This window comes from Petaurus breviceps, unplaced genomic scaffold, assembly GCF_028583685.1.
Source record: "Petaurus breviceps papuanus isolate PSGF00001 unplaced genomic scaffold, PetGlider_PUasm1.0 98, whole genome shotgun sequence".
Classification (NCBI taxonomy): domain Eukaryota; kingdom Metazoa; phylum Chordata; class Mammalia; order Diprotodontia; family Petauridae; genus Petaurus; species Petaurus breviceps.
The window spans coordinates 10,410,760-10,416,062 of record NW_027187460.1 but is presented as its reverse complement, the minus strand read 5'-3'; the positions used below and the strand labels follow the sequence as shown (position 1 = coordinate 10,416,062).

Genomic DNA, 5,303 nt, shown 5'->3' with positions numbered 1-5,303 from the left:
GTGTGTGTGTGTATAACATTTGATTTTAAAATTTTGAATTCCAGATTCTTTCCCTTCCTCCCTCATCACCCACCCTCACTGGGAAGATAAGCAAAAACAATATAGGTTGTACATGTGTAGCTATGCATAACATTTCCATAGTGGATATATTGTGAAAGACTGACTATATTTGCCTCCATCGTATCCCACCCCCCACATGTTTTATTCTCTACTTTGATCCTATCCTTTTTCAAAAGTGGGTGCTTCCAACTTCCCTCCCCACCCCAGCCTGCCTCACTTCCATTACCCCCCCTCATCCCCTTCCCCCTACTCTCCTGTAGAGTGAAATGCCCTATTTAGTGTGTATGTCATTCCCTCCCTAAGCCAAAGTCAATGAGAATAAGGTTGACTCATTCCCTTTTGCCTTCCTGTTCTTTTCTTCCATTGTAACAGTTTTCCCTTGCCTCTTCTATATGAGATAATTTATCACATTCTGTCCCTTCCCATCTCCTCTCATTATATTCCCCTGTCACCTCTTTATTTCACCTTTTAAGTATCATCCCTTCCTATTCAATTGGTCCTGTGCCCTCTGTCTGTGTATACCTGTACACATATATACACACACTCACATATGTATTCATACAACTATATGCCCTCCTATATAGACATATATATATATATATATATATATATATATATATATATACATTTCTATTCCCTTCAACTATTCTCCTACTGAGAAAAGTTTCATAAGTTACAATTATCATTTTTACATGTTGGAATGTAAATAGTCCAACTTTGATAAGTTACTTATGATTTCTTTTCCCAGTTTACCTTCTCATGCTTCTCTTGCTTCTTGTATCTGAATATCAAATTTTCTATTCAACTCTGTTTCTTTCATCAAGAATGCTTGAAAGTCCTGTATTCAACTGAATGATCATATTTTCCCCTGAAACATGATACTCAGTTTTGCTGGGCAGGTGATTCTTGGTTTTAATCCTAGCTCCTTTGACCTCTGGAATATCATATTCCGAGACCTTTGATTCCTCAGTGTAGAAGATGCTAGATCTTGTGTTATCCTGATTATGTTTCCACAATATTCAAATTGTTTCTTCCTGGCGGAAATTCCAGAACCTGGCTATAATATTCCTAGAGTTTTCTTTTTGGGATCTTTTTCAGGAGGTGATTGGTGGATTCTTTCAACCTCTACTTTGCCCTGTGGTTCTAAAACATCAAGGCAGTTTTCCTTGAGAATTTCTTGAAGGATAATTTCTAGGTTCTTTTTTTGATCATGGCTTTCAGGTAGTCCAATAATTTTAAAAGTCTCTCTCTTGGATCTGTTTTCTGGGTCAATGGTTTTTCCAATGAGATAATTCACATTGCCTTCTATTTTTTCATTTGTTTGGAGCTGTTTAATAGTATCTTGATTTCTCATAAAGTCACTAGCTTCCATTTTCTCCAATATAATTCTGAAGGAATTATTCTCTTTAGTGAGTATTTTTTGAGATTCTTTTTTTCATCTGGCAAATTTGGTTTTTTAAGGCATTCTTCTCCTCATTGCCTTTTTGAGCCTCTGTTGCCATCTGGGTTAGTCTATTTTTTTTTCTTTTTGGAGGGCAATCGGGGTTAAGTGACTTGTCCAAGTTCACATGGCTAATTTTTGTGTTAAGTGTCTGAGGGTAGATTTGAACTCAGGTCCTCCTGACTACAGGGCCAGTGCTCTATTCACTATGCCACCTAGCTGCCCCAGTCTATTTTTAAGGTGTTATTTTCTTCAGTCAGGTTGTTGACTCTCATTTCATAATTTTCTTGCATTGTTCTCATTTCTCTTCTCAATTTTTCCTCCTCTTCTCTTATTTGGTTTTCAATATCCTTCTTAAGGTCCTCTATGGCCTGTAACCAATTCATATTTTTCTTGGAAGCTTTTGGTGCAGGAGTTCTGACTTGGCTGTCTTCCTTCTTTCCATACTTTGATCCTTTTTTCCCCCAAATAGGATTCTAATGCCGGATTCCTCTGTTTGCTTTGCTTCCTTTGCTTGCTCATGTTGCCACTCAATTACTTGACTTTTGAGCCTTTTGCCACAGTAGAATTCTGCTACCAGAAAGGGGAGCTTAATCCCAATTCCTGGGATTTTCACAGCTTCTGGAGCTATTGGTTGGGTTCTCTCTCTGAAGCCTCCACACACTCTCTGGGAAACTGTTCATGCACCATAGGACCTCCACCCAGGACAGTGATCCAGATCCAAGCAGGTTAAAGCAAGAGTGATTACTCCTCAGACTGGTTGCTTGGTCCCCCTACAACCTGCAGTCCTGGGGCTCTGAAGCAGCCACAATGCTGTGGCTGCACACCCATGGAACCTCAGCTGTTTCTTGCCCTGGGGGCAAAGGCTGGACCACACTCCCAAATTCCCTGTTCCCACAAAGTCTACAATGACCTCTCACTTTGTCCTTGGCATTTATGGATTGATAATTCTGGAAACCACCACAGCTGCTGCTGATCTGAAGTCCCTCCAGCTGGTGGCTGTTCAGGCCTCCCTTAGGCTAAAACCTCTGGCTCAAGCAGGGCTGGTCTCTGCTCCCAGAGCGCTGATCTGGCTCCTTCCTGCCGACCTTCTGGGCTGTCTTCAGTGGAAGGTTAGCTTCTCTCTGTCATTTTGTGGGTTCTGTGGCTCCAAAGTTTCTTTAGAGTCATTTTTACATGAATTGGAGGAAGTGGAAGCCAGAGCCCTGAGGAAGTCCTTTTTCTACTCTGCCATCTTGACTCCACCCTGGAAGGTTCTAATATTAAGGAGCATCAGGAAAGATTTCCTGTAGAAGGTGGGATTTTATATTGAACTTGAAGGAATTGAGAAAGAGTAGGTGATGGAGATAAAGGGTGGGGGAGAAGAGAATTCCAAGCATAGGGGAGAGTCAGTGAAAATTCAGAGTCAAGAGATAGAGTCTCTTGTGTGAGGCATAGGAAGACCAGTATCGCTGGATCATGCTGTATATGGTGGGGTGTGGGAATAAGGTGTAGGGCAAGTAGAAAGGGGTCAGGTTATAAAGTGTTTTGAAATCTAAACAGATGATCTTATATTTGATCCTGGAGATAATAGTGATTCATTGTAGTTTATTTAATAAAAAAGGGTGAAATGGTCTGGTTAGTGCTTTAGGAAAGTAAATTTAATGACTGATCAGGAGATAATCTGGAAAGAGGAGAGACTTGAGGCAGAAAGATCAGTCAGCAAACTGTTACATTAGTCTAGGAGAGAGGTGATAATGACCTGGACCAGAATAGTGGCTGTTGTGAAGATACAGTCAATAAGACTTGGCAACCAGTTGGATAGAAGGGGCAATGAGAGAGAATGAGGATTCAAGAATGGAAGCGAGTTTGTTAGCCTCAGTGATTGGGCATATGGTAGTGCTCTAGAAAATAGTGTCTCCTGGCACATCAAATTATATCTTTCCTTCCCTTTCTGCAAGATTCTTTTATGCTATGAGATCATAGCTCTGCTTGCGTTCCCTGTTTTCCATCACAGGGAAAGTGCCCAATGCTTCCATTTCTGGAGAGCTCAGGAGGAGACACATGGCATGCCATAGTGGCAAATAGTCTTTCTTGTCCATGTTTTCATGTGGCTTTTCTACATCTTGGTCCTATGACTTTGCTCCCAGAAGTAAGGCCCACACGAGGTCAAAAGTTGCCTAATTTTGGGACGTCTGGGCCCACTCCACTAAGTCTCTAGGTCATCATCTCTGGAGAAGGGATTACTTAAACAACTACATCCATGTTGGGTATCACAAAGGAAATGTAACATTCCTGAGGATAGGCACTGTTTTATTTTTTTGGATGTGTACCTAATACCTGGCATGGTAAGCAGATACACAGGAGATACTCAATAAATGATTAAGGAATTAAATTTAATTGGAAAGACATTAGCAAACTTCTTTTCTTTTTGTTCAAAGTTCTCCCAAACTATTCTACAAAGTAAGCCCATGACTCAATTGAATTGAGCTCCTGATGATTGCCAATTCATCCTCAGGGATGATCCCTATCCAACACACAAATCTATGTTATTATATTTTCCTCTTAACCACCTGTTTACATCTTTCCTACTCTTCAAGGCAAACTCAACTTAAGTCCCAACAACTCCAAGTTTCCTTTGTTGGCAGCCGCCTTCCTCACTTACATTCCTCTCCCCTCCTCTGGTCTCCAGTGGTTCCAGATGGTGAGACATTTAATCCCATGCTGTCCTAAATGGTTCAGTAATTCTTGCACTTATGTATTTTCTCCAAAAGCAGATTGTAAGTTCCTTGAAGGGAGGGGTGGGAGTTATATCTTGTACTTTGTCTTTAACATCCATTTTCCCCAGGGCTATGAAGAGCCCTATGGTGCTTGATATATTCCAGTTGACTAAATAAATTATTCAGGCCACCAGAGCACACTTTCCTTCCAATAAGCCACTTATTTTCTTTGTACCAGCAGGATTGAGTTGAATAAATTGCCCATGACTAACAAGTGAGCTGTGACTTTATTTAACTTGTATGTGTGCCTCAAAAAATCACTGTTAACAAATCCTGCTATTGCCTTCAACAGCTGAATTACAAGCAAAGCTCAGAAAAAGATTAAAAGGGCCCTCTCCTAACAGTCTGGAGTTTCCATGTGTGTGCTTAATGAACCTGGGAAGTGGCATACAATTAAGCTTAATTGTATCCATTAACCAGCTCACTGAAGTTAGATAACCCACCTGTAGGGTTCCATTCAATAAATTTAATTCAACAAGTACTTACTAAACACCTACTATGTGAAAGGTATTTCAAATTAGTCAATTGTGATAGTAATGGCAATTAAAGATTCCCCTGTATTGGCTTGGTTTTCAAATTGATTGTATTAAAACCCAGAGTTTGTTAATCCCACCTGTGGGATGGGCTTGTTGAAGTGAAAAGAAAGTCCTGAAGTGGGAGGAGCTGGTGATGTAGATTTGGAGAGTCAAGAGAGAGGCGGAAGATCTTTTTGGTAGCAGCACCTCTTGGAGAGAGAGAGACTAAGAGAATTGCTGGTGGCCGCTTTGAATTGCCCTGGACTTTTGAGACCTGCCCCCTGAGCTGCCAAGGACTGAGGAGACATGGCTGTTTTGCTGGTACTTTGTCTGTCTGTTTTGATGTTATTTTGCCAGATTTGTCCACTGGTGAAAGACTGTCCTTTTGTTGAAGAAGTCCTGGAACCTGGCTGTTCACTAAGAAGGCCTGCGACTGTCCTGCAGACAGAGAGTGAATACTGTCCACTGGTGAGGGACAGTACTGTTGTTGCAGGGGTCTGGAGACTGTCCTGCAGACAGAGTGAATAC

General features: G+C 41.1%; 1 long non-coding RNA gene across 1 annotated transcript in view; it reads left to right on the top strand.

The window, feature by feature from the left end:
* Positions 1–4,796: 4,796 nt before the first annotated feature.
* The window catches only part of LOC138156111 (uncharacterized), a 1,140-nt gene continuing 633 nt past the window's right edge, over positions 4,797–5,303 (top strand). Inside the window, exons 1-2 of the long non-coding RNA XR_011167072.1 lie at positions 4,797–5,154; positions 5,297–5,303. The exon at positions 5,297–5,303 is cut by the window's right edge and continues 633 nt beyond it. This is a non-coding gene — a long non-coding RNA (uncharacterized lncRNA). The remainder of the gene's footprint in view (positions 5,155–5,296) is intronic.